We start from the raw sequence: 19,742 nt of genomic DNA, 5'->3' as shown, positions 1-19,742 counted from the left end.
ATTCTAAGATGCTGCTCGGAAGGAATGTACGATACTCCTATTCGGAATTTATTCATCGTCACCGCTGCAAAGTTGTATAATTAATCTACTGTGAAATTATACTGTATATCACGATTTCACTGATTCACGCCTTTTTCTGGTATTACCAATTTCAGCCATGTGCATCCCTGTTAGAACTCTTTTACTTTCAGGGGATGGTGTGATTCTTGTAATTGTGTTGTTCTCATTTCAGGGTTAGATTGCGCATGTGTTACCTATTAATCTTAATTCGTTTTATATCAGTTTTTCAGCAAACAGCCTAGGTTGGCGCTGATGCACTTAGTCCGAGATTTCCTGCTGCTGAGACTAGGTAACAGAAAATCATTACTTTCACCACTGATGCGAAATGTTCGGGGGTTATTAGGAAAGGAATTCGAAAGTAGGGCAGAGATCGTGTGGGTGCCGAAAGCGATACTAGGGGAAGGAACGGAAAAAAGTATTAAGAGAGAATATGGGCTAGGTAGTAGGAATGAGAGATGAATAAGTAAGTTTTGCAATCAATTTCAGCTAGTAATAGCGAAAACACTGTTCAAAAATCACGAGAGGAGGAGCTACACTTGGAAACAGGCTGGGTACACGGAAAGATACCAGCTGGATTAAATGATGGCAACACAGAAATTCCGAAATCAGATATCGGATTGTTAGGCTTTTCCAGAAGCAGGTATAGTCTCGGATCACAATTTAATAATGACGAAGAGTAGAATGAAGTTTGAGGTTGGTAGGAAGAATCAATACGTATGGAAGTGGAAACTAAAGTAATGAGGAATGCTGAGGTTCGTTTGAACTTTTTGAAGCTAGAGATACTTCAGTAACAAGTACCATAGTATGAAGTTTAGTTGAAGATGAATAAACACCTCTAAAAAGGGCAGTCAAAGAAACTGTAATGTCAGCCATAGGTACAAGAACGTAACACCGAAGAAACACTTCAGTTTGTCGAGGAAAGAAGGAAGTAAAAGAATGCTCATGGAAAGACAGGAATACACCAGTGTATGTCACTTAGGAACGAAATAAATATGAAACGCACAGAAACCAACTGTAGGAAAAATGTGAAGGAATCGAAAAAGACATGATAACCGGAAGGACTAACTTATCACATACAGAAATCAGAACAACATTCTATAAAGTTAAAAGCAAGGGTGGTAACATGAAGAGTGCAAAGGGAATTCCTCTGTTAAGCGCAGAAGAAAGAACGAATAATTATGTGTAGAGAGTACAATGAAGGGCTCTACGAGGGGAAGGACTTGTCTGATGACGTGGCTGTGGGATAAATGGCAGTCGATACGGATATTAGAGTCAGTGTTTTATAGAGCTCTGGAAGACCTGCGATCAAATAAGGCAGATGGGATAGACAACATTCCATCGGAATTTCTGAAATCACTGAAGAAAGTGGCAAGCTAGCTACTATTCAAGTTGGTGTGTAGAATCTGTGTGTCAGGAGCCGTATCATGAGACTTTCAGAAAAATATTATCCACACTGTCCTAAAGGTGGCAAGAGTAGAATAGTGCGACAACTAGCGTACAATCAGCCTAACGGCTCATGCATCAAAATTGCTGACAAGAACAATACACAGAAGAATAGAAAGAAAGTCGAGTAATGGCTGATGACGATCACTTCGGCTTTCTGAAAGGTAAGGGCACCAGAGATGCTGTTCTGAAGTTATGATATTAATGGAAGCAACACTGAAGAAAAGTCGAGAAAATTGATAGGATCTGTTAGCCAATTTAAGACTGTGCAAATTGTTCGAAATTCTGTAAAAGGTAAGGCTGTAAGGAAAGAAGTACAATATACATTATGCACATGAACCAAGCGAGAACAGTAAAAATGGAAGACCAAGGAAGAAGTGCTCGGATTAAAAAGGGTGTAAGACAGGGATATAGTCTTTCGTCCCTACTGTTCAACCTATGCATCGAAGAAGCAATGGTGGAGATAAGAGAACAGTTCAAGAATAGGATTAAAATTCGAGGTGAAAAGGTATCATTGGTACTCTCATAGAAAGTGAAAAAGAATTGCGGGATCTGTCGAATAGACTGAAAGTGCAAGATATAGACTGAGAGTAAACCTAAGAAATACGAAAGTAATGAGAAGCAGCAGAATTGAGATAAGCGATAAACTTGGTGGATAGCACGAAACGAACAGAGCAAGGAAAACATAAAAAGCAGACTAGCACAGAAAAGAAACGGCATTCTTGGCCAAGAGTAGTCTACTAGCATCAAATATCAGCCTTAACCTGAAGAAGAAATTTCAGGGAACATATGTCTGGAGCATGGTACTGCATGACAGTGAACCATGGACTGTGGGACAACCAGAAAAGAAGAGAATCGATGCGTTGAGGATGAGGTGATATACAAGGATGTAGAAAATAAGATGGACTGATAAAGAAAGAAGAGGCTTTCCGATGAGTCGCCGAAGAAAGGAACGTGTCGAAAACATTGACAAGAAGAACAGACAGCAAAATAAGACATGTGTTAAGACGCCTATGAATAACTTCCATGGTGGTAGATAGCGGTAGTTGGAAAAACTATAGAAGAAGACAGAGGTTGAAATACAGCAAACAAACAATTGAAGACGTAGGGAGAAAGTATCACTCTGAGAGGAAAAGTTTGGCACAAGACAGGAATTCATAGTGGGCCACATCACGCAAAAAAAAGAACAAAATGGCGATTGGGCACTGTACTAGACTCAGGCAGTTCAGTGAAAACACTAGTTAACACTCGTGAATGCATTCCTCTCCGATTAGAAAATCGTTTGCCGTATTTTCTACAACAGAAGCAGTAGCGTTTCCAAATGCCATACCGGGGTACTCTCTATTTGTAATCACGTGTGGCAAGCTTAAACAGTAACATTGGTCGACAGATCACACTCACTGATGAAAAATTCAGTTGTGTAAACTTAAGCACAACTTCAAAACTTGAACATCGGAACAAAATCATAATCAGTAAATAAATACACATAGACTACAATCCCAACACGCGAAATGAAAACTTAATTCTGCAACCTGCTGTATCACTGAAACCGATAGAAATTGGAGACACGTTGAATGGAATATTTTATTCAAATTAGTCTGTACTTCTACTTCCTAAAATATTAACTTTTCGTCCTGAAACTCCCTTTTATGTCATTTCAACATTTATTGAATTATTTGGTCATCTGGATATGCCTGACAAAGCTATAACATTTCCGGAGCTGCCAGAAACGAATTACTGCACATTAATACACAGTATTTACGTTCCACGTTATTTATTTAATTGCTTGTTATGATCCTCCTACTGGCTTCCTAGGCCATCATCAGATGTCTTAATGCTACACAGTTAGTCCACATTGCTTCAGCGGGACTTCGTAGCTGTATAAAGACAGTTTTTCAAAGATATTTGACTTTTAGAACTATATATCGATACAAAAACACAGGCATACAGGTCTACCCAAAGAAGCTCAGAACAAATAAATCTAGCATTAAATTGTAATCAAAGACTGGAAACATAGGAACGTATAAATCAAAAACGTTGTAGCAGTGATTAATGACGCAGATTACTATGTCATGAGCATATGGACAAACAACTGAAAGCGATGAGCAGGTCGAAATAAAAGTGGGTAACAAGCATAATATCTGCTGGAAAAAAAAGAAATAAAATTATCTGGCTGCTGTTACTTTAGCAACTGTGAATAATGAGACTGTGTTTGTTCATTAATGACTAAATCAGGTTTCTTTGATTGGTGTTTGTGATTTCCATAATTTCGAATAATGTTAGTTCTCTGCCTTTAATTTCTCTATGGAGAACATCACATTTAATATCATAAGAATTACACTGATTCAGAGCATGTTTAGCAAAGGTGGGAACTTTCTTTTTGAGTCTACAATTACTTTCATGCTCAGTCTAGCTGTTACAGACCTTCCTGAATGAATTATGCTGTTGCTTTCCAATGACAATGGTAAGGTCTCAAAATTCCATAGTCTTCTCCCAGCTCCACTGTAAACATTATTTTACTGTGGTGCGCATTCACGTGTTAAAGGAATCCATTTAATTGTTTTGTGGCATCTGTTCACAAGCACGATACATCTGCCATATACCTAAACCAGTACCACATTTTAGAACTTAGCGGCTCTTTATTTAAAAATGTTTGTTCAAAATTAAACATAAATATTTGAGCTAATAAGGGACTGAAAGAGTGTAATACAATTCTATCTACAATCAGTCATCTAAATTTATAAAAAATATCGCCTTTAAATTTTATCGTAACATAACTGTGATATGCGAAGACTATTTGTAAAGTGTGATATATGTGATGTTAGTGTCCTTTGCTAATGTATGTTAGTAACTTATGTAAAGAAATATCTGAAATGTATTATTTATTAAACAACAGTTTCTCATGGATTAATGAACTGAAATACTCGTTTATACAGTTTCATATATTTGTGGAAGTTGCCATTTGTATAAAATGGAACACGCTGAGGGAAATGTGTAGGATATGTGTTATGTAAGAGATGGAGTGCTTTTGTACTGTAGGAAAGTTACTTTGGAAAGTGTAAAGGGTGGCTTGCCTTTTTGGCGCGCTAGCTGTAGAGCGAGCGGGAAGGAGAGGACACAGTCTGCATGCAGCAGTGAAAGATGCAACACTCAGACGGAGCAGGCGATACCTTGCCTGGAAATTGTTGCACAGCAGCCTCGGATAACGACTGCTAAATTATTACGGCTTTGGTAGAAGTTGTTGAGCTATGCTATGGACGTGAAAACGACGCCAAGAACAATTCATTATTCCATACTTCCAAAAATTTGTACGCCATACCATTGGTAGTGTCGCCGCCATTACTACCCGCTACTCCTAATGCCTGCAGCCAAAAGGTTACGTACTTTATAACTACAATTGTAGAAGTCTGAGCCATTAATTTAATAATTTAGGTTTTTTTAATATAATTATTGTGTTAAACAGAAAATTCGTTTCACCCTGTTCTTTTGTTCCTAATCATTCACATGCATAGCATCCTTTGCTGGTGTTTGATTATTCTGTGTAAACATTTGAAGTGATATATTCAGTATCTATAAGCACTAATTTTCACCTTTGAATAAATGCTTGAAAATAATTATGGTGCACTAAATTTTAAAGTGAAGGTAAAAGTACTGTATGATTTACATAATAGAAGTGCTTAAGTGAAATTTTGCTTAAGTACTGAAATAGATGTTTTCAGACAAATCTATTGCCTCTTTGTGGCAATAAGTAAAGTGAAAGTGAGTAAGTTTTAAGAAAAGGAAAGATAAAATTCTTTCAGTTACAAATGTAATTTAGTAAAGTACAAAGAGCTATAAAAAGATAACTGCTTATGTTTCTCATTTACACTGAAGCAGGGTTGCATAAAAATACTGAGTGACAATCTAGTGTGACCACACCCCTACCTTTGGCTTTTGACAAATTATTTATTAGGAAAAACAGAAACAAAGTGTTTTAATAAATTTAAATGTGTATATTATGCTAGGTTGGCAGTTCTGGCAGATACCGCACACGCTTGAATATTGAGCTCGTCAAGATAAGTAGCTAATTGTACAATACGTGTCAATTTTACGAACAAAAAACCATAACCTAGGGGCCGGTTTCAGTGTACTTTCGACATAAGTTTACATACAAATTTAAGACGTTTCCGTAAGTATTAAGTGAAGAATGTATGTTGCTTTCATTACACATACATTTAGCAGTGCCGTATCTACTCGGGGAATTAAAAGTTTTAAGTTCTATCTTTTATCTCATTTCAAAACGAGTAAGGTTCATATCCCGCTCACGTGATCTTAGGCCTAATTTTTAAAAATATACAAGTTTTGAGTTTTAACGTTAGTTTATGTGCATTACATTGCTCTATTAAGACCACTGAAAAAAGGCCAGTGAAAAATAATGTTAGTATATTGCATCAGAATATCAGGGGATTAAAAAACAAAGTAGATGAGCTTCTTGCTTGTGTAGAAAATTTAGAAACTGATGATGAAACAAATGTACTATTCTAGTCTGAACATCATATAGTCACAGATGTGTAAAAGGTAAATATAGGTGGATATAGGCTTTCAGTACATGTAAGTAGAGACACAATGGAGAGAGGAGGGTTTGCCGTATATGTTAAAATCATTCATGGTGTGAAAAACATATAAACTGAAAAAAATTGTGTAGAGCAGCCTATAGAAGCATGTGCGTGCGAGCTTAAACTAAATAATCGCACTTTTATCACTGTAGCCACTTATACGTCGTTATTGGGAAATGTTCTGCTATTTTTGAAAATCTTCTGTTCTTTGTTGCGCTGTATGTCAGACAGAGGGAAGCAAATTATTATTTGCGGGGTTTCAGTGTATATTCTCTGAAATAGTCTGATCGAAAGTTTGACCTTGAAGTATTACTTGGTTCTTTCAATTTGACTTCAGTTATTGATTTTCCTACTTCAGTGGCACAGGAAGCAGCACACTGATAGGTAATGTTTTTGTAGTCCAAGACAAATTTAATCAAATAAAAACTTTTCCTGTTAAGAATGGTCTGTCTGATCATGATGCATAGCTAGTTACGGTATATGACACAGCTACATACACTAATGCAAAACAATCCTCCAAAACATTACATTCAATTAACAATTTAACAATTGAATATTTTAGGGGAAACTTGCAACAGTTAGACTGGGATGAGGTGTACATGGAACCTGACGCTAATTTAAAATTTAACCTATATTATGACACCTTTGTAAGTGTTTTGGAAACAGTTTCCGCAAGAAAACAGTGAAATATAATTATAAGAAAGCACCTAAATAGCCATGCCTTACTAAAGGAATAAAAATATCTTGTGAACAGGAAAGGGAAATGTATCTTATAGCTAGAAGGAGCAATGATCCAGAAACAGTGAAACATTATAAAAACTACTGCACTGTATTCAGAAAAGTTGTTAAAAAGTCGAGAAATATGTGTCTTATGTCTGAGATTAGCACATCTGATAATAGAATTAAAACAATATGGAATATTGTTAAAAGGGAAGCAGGGTGACCAAGAGCACAGGAATACTGTATTTATGTCAAACAAAAGGTCAGAAGTAGAAAACATTCTTAATAATCATGATTAAGTGTTGTAGAGAAAATAGGATCCAGCTATTCATTGAAAAATGCAAGACAGTATATGGAAGAGCCAATACTTATGCAATTTGATAAAACTGAAATTCAACCAACCTCTTCTACCGAAATTAGGAAAATACTAAATTCACTAAAAAGTAGAAGCTCACATGGAATTGAGGGAATTTTCAAGAGAGTACTAAAAGCTTGTTCACAATGGATAAGTAGGATTCTCAGCCACATGTGTATAGTTCACTAAAACAGCGCTTTTTGCTAGATATACTGAAATACGATATTGTTAAACTATCTCAAAAAGAAGGGGATAGGTCTGTTACTAACAACTACTGCCCAATCTCACTTCTGACAGCTACATCCAAAATTCTTGAAAAATAATGTATTCAGGAGCAGCATCACATATTTGTAGAAAATGAAGTACTAACAAAATGTCTGTTTGGTTTTCAGAAAGGTTTTTCAACACAAAATGTTATATGAGCTTTCACTGTTCAAATATTAAATGCTTTGAATAGCTGAACATCACCCATTGGGATATTTTGTGATCTCTCAAACGCTTTTCACTGTGTAAATCATGAATTGTTCTAGATAAGCTTAAGGATGGTGGTATGAATGGGACAGTGCACGAATGGTTAAATTCATATTTAACTGGAAGAATGCAGAAGGTTGAAATTAACGCTACAGATAGTGTTTGAAAATCAGCAGAGTCCTCTGACTGAGGAGATATAAAGAATGGTTTTCCACAGGGTTCAGATTGTCTCCCTTATTGTTCTTAATGTATATTAATGACCTGCCACTCGATATTTATGAAGATGCAAAGTTAGTTCTTATTGCTGATGGTACAAGTACAGTAATCACATCTGAAAAACAAGACTCAGCTGAGGAAATTATAAATAACGTCTTTAAAAAAATGGGGCTCTATCTAAATTATGAGAAAACACAGTATATACACTTCTGTACAGTATATGGCATAACACCATTGTTAAATATAACTTTGAAGAGAGGTCTGTCGCTAAAGTAGAACATTCAAGATTTCTAGGTTTGTGCATTGATGAGAAACTGAATTGCAACAAACACAGTGATGATCTGCTGAAACGGTCAGGTTCAACAACTTATGTTATTAGGGTTATTACAAATTTTGGCGATAAAAATATCAGCGAATTAGTCTACTATACCAATTTTCATTGACTGGCTTCATATGGCATCATATTTTGTAGTAATTCACCATTAACAGAAAAAGTGTTTATTGTACAAAAGCGTGTAATCAGAATAATACACTCCTGGAAATGGAAAAAAGAACACATTGACACCGGTGTGTCAGACCCACCATACTTGCTCCGGACACTGCGAGAGGGCTGTACAAGCAATGATCACACGCACGGCACAGCGGACACACCAGGAACCGCGGTGTTGGCCGTCGAATGGCGCTAGCTGCGCAGCATTTGTGCACCGCCGCCGTCAGTGTCAGCCAGTTTGCCGTGGCATACGGAGCTCCATCGCAGTCTTTAACACTGGTAGCATGCCGCGACAGCGTGGACTTGAACCGTATGTGCAGTTGACGGACTTTGAGCGAGGGCGTATAGTGGGCATGCGGGAGGCCGGGTGGACGTACCGCCGAATTGCTCAACACGTGGGGCGTGAGGTCTCCACAGTACATCGATGTTGTCGCCAGTGGTCGGCGGAAGGTGCACGTGCCCGTCGACCTGGGACCGGACCGCAGCGACACACGGATGCACGCCAAGACCGTAGGATCCTACACAGTGCCGTAGGGGACCGCACCGCCACTTCCCAGCAAATTAGGGACACTGTTGCTCCTGGGGTATCGGCGAGGACCATTCGCAACCGTCTCCATGAAGCTGGGATACGGTCACGCACACCGTTAGGCCGTCTTCCGCTCACGCCCCAACATCGTGCAGCCCGCCTCCAGTGGTGTCGCGACAGGCGTGAATGGAGGGACAAATGGAGACGCGTCGTCTTCAGCGATGAGAGTCGCTTCTGCCATGGTGCCAATGATGGTCGTATGCGTGTTTGGCGCCGTGCAGGTGAGCGCCACAATCAGGACTGCATACGACCGAGGCACACAGGGCCAACACCCGGCGTCATGGTGTGGGGAGCGATCTCCTACACTGGCCGTACACCACTGGTGATCGTCGAGGGGACACTGAATAGTGCACGGTACATCCAAACCGTCATCGAACCCATCGTTCTACCATTCCTAGACCGGCAAGGGAACTTGCTGTTCCAACAGGACAATGCACGTCCGCATGTATCCCGTGCCACCCAACGTGCTCTAGAAGGTGTAAGTCAACTACCCTGGCCAGCAAGATCTCCGGATCTGTCCCCCATTGAGCATGTTTGGGACTGGATGAAGCGTCGTCTCACGCGGTCTGCACGTCCAGCACGAACGCTGGTCCAACTGAGGCGCCAGGTGGAAATGGCATGGCAAGCCGTTCCACAGGACTACATCCAGCATCTCTACGATCGTCTCCATGGGAGAATAGCAGCCTGCATTGCTGCGAAAGGTGGATATACACTGTACTAGTGCCGACATTGTGCATGCTCTGCTGCCTGTGTCTATGTGCCTGTGGTCCTGTCAGTGTGATCATGTGATGTATCTGACCCCAGGAATGTGTCAATAAAGTTTCCCCTTCCTGGGACAATGAATTCACGGTGTTCTTATTTCAATTTCCAGGAGTGTAGCTGGACCCCACCCAAGATCATCTTGCAGACATTTATTTAAGGAACTCGGGATATTCACAGTACCTTAGTAATATGTACATTCAGTTATGAAATTTGTTATTAATAACTCATCCCAATTCAAAAATAATAGCGAACGTATAGCTATAACACTAGAAGAAAGGATGATCTTCACTATTCTGGGGTACAGAAAGAGGCAAATTATGCCGCCACAAAAATCTTCAGTAATTTGCCAAATAGCGTTAAAAGGGTGACAGGCAGCCAATCAACATTTAAAAACAAAGTAAAAGGGCTTCTTATCAATAGATAAATTTCTGGATATGAAGTAGTAACTGAAAACAAATACAAAAATAAAAATTAAAAAATTAAATATATTGTGTAAATAAAACTTCTGTTAAACTGACACATTCCACATGATTACGAAATGTCATATTTATGATTTATGGAACAATTATTAATGTAATGTACGATATTTAAGTATTGAATTTGTTCATTATACAAAAATCAAACATAGAAGTCCACGCTGGCCAAATTTTTCAGCACATAGTGATGATTAAAAATTCGTGGCTTTCTAGATCAAAACTGTATATGTATGTGGGTGTATTAGCTAAAAGATTCCTGTGTCTTTCTCAGAACCATATCCTGAAAAGTTATATTTATTTATGAAGCTATGTTAGGGAACAACAGGAGAGTAGGGCTAATTTATTGCTTCTACTTTTCTGAAACTTAACCATTTCTTTACCTAGATAGGCTTGTGACCATAAATCCATTAGACGAAGCACTGAAAGAACTTGGTAAAAAATGGTACTAGATTCAGTACTATTCCATTTTACTGCATTTTTTCTAACAGCTAGAAAACTCTTAGAAAAAGGAGCCAATAATTTCATTTCCGTATTCATTAGTCATATATCACTATCAAATCCCGTAAAATGGGTAATATTATATGACAGGTGTATACTATATGCAAAGTTCCCAGTGTATATACACTGTTCTTTTGGGGTATAGTGTTATAAAGGGAATCCGTTGCTAACCCATCTGAGTGACTGTTCAGAGTCCTGTTATGAATCTGCTGAAATTGGAAATAATTTTAATTGAAGCATGTCTCAGTTTAAACTAACATTACTCGAAATTCTATCGGTTCATAAACACTGGTCAAGGAATCCTGGTTTGAAACTTAATAACCAAACACGGTTTCATTATTCACACTTACTAACTTAACAGCAGCCAGTTCATATTATTGTCACCATTAGATAATATGCTTATTACAACTTTTCTACACCCACATTCCACAGATTCCATTGGACCCACTGCTTCCGCCCTCTTTTCTTCGTCTTGTTCGTCACATACACCAATTTGTCCATCTAACAGACCAATACGTATCATTATTCACTTCTACAACGTTTTTGGCTTATACATACCTGTACTTTTAATCTTTGAGTACACGGTAATATTAGATTTATTTTTTCAGGGCTTCTTTGGATATTACATGGTACGTGTGTTTTTGTAACGGTTTATATCGTAAAACTTCACATAGCTTGGAAAAACAATCTTTGCACAGCTACGAAGTCTCCTAAAGCAGTGGGCACTATCTGTTTAAATAAAAGTTATCTGATGATAGACTACGAAGCCGAATTCCGGTTCGTAACGAGCTATTAAATAAATATTATTTTGGAACGCAAATGCTGTGTATTCAAGTTTTTAATGTGTCTCTGTTACTCCAAGATCCGATGGAATATTCCATAAAAGAGTTACTGCACTTTGCGCCACTTAGTCAATGGGCTGCGGTATTTAGTTTTGGTTCCCGTAGCGACGTGGTACAGTACTGAAAGCAGGGCATCAATGTGTCCGAAGACTGGAGAAATTTATCTACAAATAAATAAAATACGAATAATTTAACTTTATTCTTCAAGGTGGTGAAAAAAACTTTGATTACTTTCCACTCAACACATAGGTCGGCACTTCGGCTGAATAACAGTTTTTCGATTATTTTCATATTCGAAGTGCAATCCGAGAAGTGAAAGCTAGTGAATAAAATATAACAATTTCCAATGGTAAGTTTAAGGCACGCAAAAACATCGAATAAGGTATTTTCCGTTTTGTGAGCTGATACATTTTGTCTTTCATTGTGTTCCGATATAACTGTTATTGTTGCTGAGACATTTATAACAAGCAGCAACATGCACGCCGCAAAAACAATTAATCAGCCTTGATAAATTTTGCTATTACCGTGAAACACCGTCTATGGACTTCATAAGAGCGTCAATTTGCCGAAGAAGGAGGTCCACAAGTATGCCATATCTAGCTAAAGCCACTCATTCACGATTACATCACGTAGAGTTAACAAACTGCTAAGTTTCGACCGCTGTACCAAATAGTTGCAAACGTTTTCTGTGACATTAAGATCGGGTGATTTATCGGGGCGTCAAGATACGATAGTTTACTCAGTGTTCGTCAAACGCGTACAGCCGTGTGAATAACAGTGTTGTCATCCTGGCAGGCGAAAGTGTAAAGGCATACCATGAAGACGGAAAAGAAAGCACAACACTGAGACACGGAGGAAGTTGAATGAATGGACCCACGTCATGGTACGATAAAAAACGAAAAAAGCCGTGGCAGAGCCACCTCAATTCTGAACAACACCCTCCTTACATTGCGGGTTAAGCGCCTCATTAGACCGACGGTGCACTGGGACCCTTGCATCATTTGATAGGAAGCAAGCTAATTAGCAACCCACACACTACACATCTCCAGTCGGGTAGAGCTACTACCGAAATTCTGTGTTGTTTGGGCCACTGGACGTGCCGCCGCGAGGAATGGTGTTTGTGATGTCCCCTGGCTTTCTATGTTGCCATATCAATCGTACCGCTTTTCTTACCTCTGTTCTTGCGCCACGGCTGCGAGTAGTATGCTATTCCTTGTAGGCACTTTCAACAGTCAGTGTCGATACACTAACAAATCGGGCAGTTTCATTCAAAGTGTAGTCACGGGCCCGTCCAAACACGGAAGCTCCTTTCTACCATTCTCTACCTTAAATAACGAAAAATGTGAGGCCAACCACATGAGTGCTAAAAAGGAACGCGTTAAACTTCGGTTACACGATAAATCAGTCTAATCTAAAAGCCGTAAATTCAACTAAATACCTAGGTATTACAATTACGAACAATTTAAATTGGAAGGAACACACAGAAAATGTTGTGGGGAAGGCTGACCAAAGACTGCGTTTTATTGGCAGGACACTTAGAAAATGTAACAGACATACTAAGGAGACTGCCTACACTACGCTTGTCCGTCCTCTTTTAGAATACTGCTGCGCGGTGTGGGATACTTACCAGATAGGACTGACTGAGTACATCGAAAAAGTTCAAAGAAAGGCAGCACTTTTTGTATTATTTCGAAATATGGGAGAGAGTGTCACAGAAATGATACAGGATTTGGGATGGACATCATTAAAAGAAAGGCGTTTTTCGTTGCTACGGAATCTTCTCACGAAATTCCAATCACCAACTTTCTCCTCCGAATGCGAAAATATTTTGTTAACACCGACTTACATAGGGAGGAACGATCACCACGATAAAATAAGGGAAATCAGAGCTCGTACGGAAAGATATAGGTGTTCATTCTTCCCGAGCGCTATACGAGATTGGAATAATAGAGAATTGTGAAGGTGGTTCGATGAACCCTCTGCCAGGCACTTAAATGTGATTTGTAGAGTATCCATGTAGATGTAGATGTAGAGTCTGCCACGACAGCACGTTGATCCATCTTACTGCCTTGAATCCATATAGCCGCATGCAACACTGGGGTAGCTGGTTGTTTGACAGTAAAATGGTATGAGAATTTGGAGCCACAAACGAAATCTTTTAAGTAGAAAAAAATGGTTTGGCGTGTAGGAGCGAAAACTGAGGATGGTATGGGATGGTTGCTTGGATAGCCTAACGGTAAGGAAATTTCTCTGGAAACGCTGGAAAGAAGACATACACTCCTGGAAATTGAAGTAAGAACACCGTGAATTCATTGTCCCAGGAAGGGGAAACTTTATTGACACATTTCTGGGGTCAGATACATCACATGATCACAATGACAGAACCACAGGCACATAGACACAGGCAACAGAGCATGCACAATGTCGGCACTAGTACGGTGTATATCCACCTTCCGCAGCAATGCAGGCTGCTATTCTCCCATGGAGACGATCGTAGAGATGCTGGATGTAGTCCTGTGGAACGGCTTGCCATGACATTTCCACCTGGCGCCTCAGTTGGACCAGCGTTCGTGCTGGACGTGCAGACCGCGTGAGACGACGCTTCATCCAGTCCCAAACATGCTCAATGGGGGACAGATCCGGAGATCTTGCTGGCCAGGGTAGTTGACTTACACCTTCTAGAGCACGTTGGGTGGCACGGGATACATGCGGACGTGCATTGTCCTGTTGGAACAGCAAGTTCCCTTGCCGGTCTAGGAATGGTAGAACGATGGGTTCGATGACGGTTTGGATGTACCGTGCACTATTCAGTGTCCCCTCGACGATCACCAGTGGTGTACGGCCAATGTAGGAGATCGCTCCCCACACCATGATGCCGGGTGTTGGCCCTGTGTGCCTCGGTCGTATGCAGTCCTGATTGTGGCGCTCACCTGCACGGCGCCAAACACGCATACGACCATCATTGGCACCAAGGCAGAAGCGACTCTCATCGCTGAAGACGACACGTCTCCATTCGTCCCTCCATTCACGCCTGTCGCGACACCACTGGAGGCGGGCTGCACGATGTTGGGGCGTGAGCGGAAGACGGCCTAACGTTGTGCGGGACCGTAGCCCAGCTTCATGGAGACGGTTGCGAATGGTCCTCGCCGATACCCCAGGAGCAACAGTGTCCCTAATTTGCTGGGAAGTGGCGGTGCGGTCCCCTACGGCACTGCGTAGGATCCTACGGTCTTGGCGTGCATCCGTGCGTCGCTGCGGTCCGGTCCCAGGTCGACGGGCACGTGCACCTTCCGCCGACCACTGGCGACAACATCGATGTACTGTGGAGACCTCACGCCCCACGTGTTGAGCAATTCGGCGGTACGTCCACCCGGCCTCCCGCATGCCCACTATACGCCATCGCTCAAAGTCCGTCAACTGCACATACGGTTCACGTCCACGCTGTCGCGGCATGCTACCAGTGTTAAAGACTGCGATGGAGCTCCGTATGCCACGGCTGACACTGACGGCGGCGGTGCACAAATGCTGCGCAGCTAGCGCCATTCGACGGCCAATACCGCGGTTCCTGGTGTGTCCGCTGTGCCGTGCGTGTGATCATTGCTTGTACAGCCCTCTCGCAGTGTCCGGAGCAAGTATGGTGGGTCTGACACACCGGTGTCAATGTGTTCTTTTTTCCATTTCCATGAGTGTATAATTTTAAGATGACCGATATTAGTTTTGAATATAGTCTTCGATATCATGAAGATAATCACATTCGTGATATCGTCTCAGAATGGTATTTTAGTTTCGTCGAATACAGCTGACAGAGCTCTATAAACCCTTCTACAAAATTTTCCATTTACCATCCTGAATAGAACCCCAGCAAGTCAATCGAAACGTCGGCGATTTAGTTGCTTCATTTTTTTATAATGACGCTGCCTTATACCCACAATTCCTTTATTTAAAACGGCCAAGGCCGTGGAATCCAGATACTTAGATCAAATACTAGAAGTCTTGCTTGAAGTGTTCAGAGTATTAGGATTGAAGTTACATTATCGAGAGAGTCAAAGAAACATGTAACTGTTCCTTGCCGTCCCTTACATGTGATCTGTGACCCATGTTAGTTTCATGTGATACTGATGGCAGCTTAACAATACTGACTGGAAAAAAAAATAGAGAGAGAGAGAATACAATAAGCACCTGTAAGGAATGGTTAGATGAAGATGCAATTACGCAAGCATGCGATCATATAAACCCGTAAGCGAGCGACATACGTACACGCACACGCACACACACGCACATGCACGCACGCTCACAGTACGTAAACGTTGAGAGTTGCGAAGATACGTGGCAGCCGGATTGGACACCTGAGTGCATTGTGTTGTGGCGTGACCGTGTTACAGTCTGCTCGCTCTTCAGTTTAGACAGCCTCTTTCAGGTGTGTCTGGATGCTTAATGGGTGTGCAGGTCCTCAGTTAATGACCATTGCCTAAGACCACAGAAAATACCGCACCCTCATAAGAGGACGTTTCCAGTACTCGAAAGTCCTGGAAGGGTATCGTTGTCGGTCTGCATATGGCTGACTGGACGAGACATGCTGTATCTAGGTATGTGAGGCATTCATATGTGGCCTTACCCGATGTTAGGCTGAATGGGAACCTGTGGGAATCCATTCTGGTTGATCAAATCTGACCACATCAAGGGCGGATCGCCGCATTGTGCGCCAGCTGTGACATCTTAACATATACGCTTACTATTCTGTCAGAAACGATGAACCCAAATAATATGTCGTTCCATCCCTTTGCCTGGAGACTCAGAAGCCGAGCTTCTGAATCGCTGTCCTACGAGACGTGTAGGCCCCCGTTAACATCAGACGGCTGCCTTTGGAGTGGTGCCATATTAGGTAGGCGTGGATTGTGGCAGTATGGCGTCGCATCATTCTCAGCGATGAATCTCGCTCCACCCCTGCCTCTGATGACCATAGTCTTAGAGTATGTTGGCCCTAAGGAGAGAGAAAAAGAATCTACCAATATTTTGGAGACACGACGATGACAACCCAAACTTGAGTTTGTCAGCGAGTATATGTAGCAATGTAAGTTGTATGTGGTTTACATAAGCAATTTTTCTTCTACAAGTGCTTTAGTTTCCCATAGGTAAGAAACAGGACTTGCTTTTTGGGATGATGGGGGATCAAATCGACAATTGGTCTTCAAGATTAAAACTTTTCTCAACATAAACAGACTAAGGGAATGAAGGGACGGTTATCCTGGGAAAGGTAACTTCCTCTTCATCGTATAGAAGCTCCTCGTGGGTACACATTCAGTTACGTGTGCTGGTTATAGCCTCTTAAAAAGTCCATATTGACTGTATTAGCTTTGAATTTCTTAATGCGTGAATAGTGGTAATATTAGTGGTAAATTGCTTTTCTATTTACTCTCACACCAGTTTCTCGTCGAGATACCAACAACGCGAAAACAATATGCCTTCAAATCACCTTCTGTTGAGTCCCACGAACAAGTTGGGGGAGTGGATAGCTATCGTAGCAGCGGAAGTCGCCAAGACGAAATTCCAAATATCTGTCGTGCATGGCGTCGTTTGCGATCAGGTCCATGTAGTCCATTTGTTGGATGTCTTGCTGCGGTGGTAACCAGAGGAAATCCATTGGATTTGCAGCGCTCCACTTTGTAGCGTTCCTACCCTTACGTTTTGTGTCTGTGACTCATTCCAATAGTTCAGTTTGCGGAGACAGACTTCGTTTCTAAATCTGACCGTATTGTCTCAAACGGAAAACGTGTCTCTTTATGAATGCTAGAGATCATCACACTTTATGGTCTAAAATGTTACTTTTTAAAGCATGCTCGTATTAAATTAAATTTATTCCACTTTCACACTGAACTTTGCCATTGATGTGTTGCTTTTCCAAATCAATCCGTCACAGTGTGATGGGGACCGTCGTGGGCGGAACACTAGCGGCTCCTTCCTCGTGTTGTGGTACATGACCGGTAGCGCTATCGGCACTGTTGAACGTAACAGCAAGACAATGTCCCTGCCGGAAAAAATGCGTTTTCAGCTACGAAAGTTCCATAGAATTAGCGATATATACATATTGATGAAACGAATATCGCACTAGACTCATTCGGAACCACTCTATCAAGTTTGCAAATAAAATTCCTCTTTAAAAATTATTTGGTTCGTAACGGGCAACAAACAGGCGCTTTGCGTAGTAACTGGGCGTCGGATGAAACATGTGATGAGTAGCACTTACGTGCTTGGGCGACTCCAACTGCACATTGTAAATACGAAATTGTGAATACCTGGAGAAGCACCAGACAAAATGCGCGTGACGACTCTCAGGAGAATCGGTGTAAGCTTGCACCCTACGTTCTCAATTACTTGGAAGTATTCCTATCTCTGCCCTCCTTTATGGATTTGACCTTCTATAGCTCCCTCTAGTACCAAGGAGGTTATGTCTTACCACACGTCCTATCATCTTGTTCCTTCTTCTTGTCAGTGTTTTCCATGTGTTCCTTAGCTGTTTTCCTATCTTTCCCTCAACACTTTTGTAATTCCTTCCTTCGTCGATCAGTTAAAGTATTTCTTCTGTTACCCAAAGTTTCTTCCAGTTACCTTCCTTCTGCCTATGTTTGACTGTCCAACATCTGGGATCGCTGTTTTTAGAGATGTCCATTCCTCTCCAACGCCTACTCTGGTATTTCTTATCGCAGTAACCACATCCTTAGCAAACTTCAAACACGTCTCATAGTTCCTCAGTAATTCAGTATCCCACTTTCATCCACAATGATTCGTCCGACGATTCGGCAGAGATCTTCCTCATTCCTAGTTTCCAATATTCTTCTGTAGCAGCCCACCTCAAATGCTTCTATTTCCTTCTGTTCCGATTTTCCCACCGCCCACTTTTACTACCATACAATGCAGACTCTAAACGGACATTCTTAGAAATTTCTTCCTCAAATTAAGGCCTATGTTTGATACCAGTAAACTTAATTAGTCCAGGAGTGCCCTTTTTGCACGTGCTAGTCCGTTTTTACGTTTCCCTAGCTTCGTCCATCGTGGATTATTTTGCTTTCAAGGCAGCGGAATTGCTTAACTACGTATATTTCGTAGTCACAGATTTTGATATTAAGCACCTCGCTATTCTCATTTATGCTGCTTCTCATTACTTTTATCTTTCTCCGGTTTATTCGTAGTCAATATTCTGTATTCGTTAGACTATTTATTCCAGTCAACAGACCCTGTAAACCTTCTCTTTCTGCCTTCAGTGAATTTTATCATTGATACCTGAATTTTAATCCCACTCTTGAACTTTTCTTTCATTTCCGTCACTGCTTCTTCGAGGTATGGGTTGATCAATACCGACGAAAGACTACATCCCTGTCTTACACCCTTTTTAATCTGAGCACTTCGTTCTTGCTCTACCAGTCATCTTCTTCCCTCTTAGTTCTTGTACATACTGTATATTACCTGTTTTTCCCTGTAGCTTTGTCCTATTTTTCTCACAGTTTCGAACATTTCGTATCATTCTACATTGTCGAACGGTTTTCAGCAATTTCGATGCATGTGTTGCAAAGGTGATTGTACAGTAGTTCCCGCACTGATCAGCGCTTGCTATCTTCGGAATTATACGCATGATATTTTTCCGGAAGTCTGATCTGCACACCAACCTGAACTTTGGTTGCCACTTTCCCAATTATTTTGGAAATTCCAATGAAACGTTGTCAATCCCCTCTGCCTTATTTAATCTCAAGCCTTTCAAATCTCTTTTAAATTCTGTGTGTAATACTGGACCCTCTATGTCCTCCATATCGAATCCTGCCTCTTCTTCTATCACGTCATCAGACAAATCCTTCCCGTCATAGAGGCCTTCGATGCACTCTATCGATCTAACGGCCTTTTCCTTTGTTTCCTTTTGTTTTTAACAATGGCATTGCCATTGCACTTTTAATGTTACCACTCTTACCTTAAATTTCACAGAAGGTTGTTTTGCCTTTTCTATACGCTGAGTTGTTTTGCCTTTTCTATACGCTGAATCATTCCCCCCTCCCCCGATCACCCCTTTTTCGATTCCTTCACATTTTTCCTGCAATCATTTGGCCTTGTCTGCTCTGCAGATCCTATTTATTTCATTCCTAAGGGATGTGTATTGCTGTATTCCTGCCTCTCCTGAACATTTTGCAGTGCTTTCTTTCGTCGATAAATTCAAGTGTTTCTTCTGTTACCCAAGGTTTCTT

Source organism: Schistocerca americana, chromosome 4 (genome assembly GCF_021461395.2).
Source record: "Schistocerca americana isolate TAMUIC-IGC-003095 chromosome 4, iqSchAmer2.1, whole genome shotgun sequence".
NCBI classification, from domain to species: domain Eukaryota; kingdom Metazoa; phylum Arthropoda; class Insecta; order Orthoptera; family Acrididae; genus Schistocerca; species Schistocerca americana.
This window is presented reverse-complemented; position numbering follows the sequence as displayed.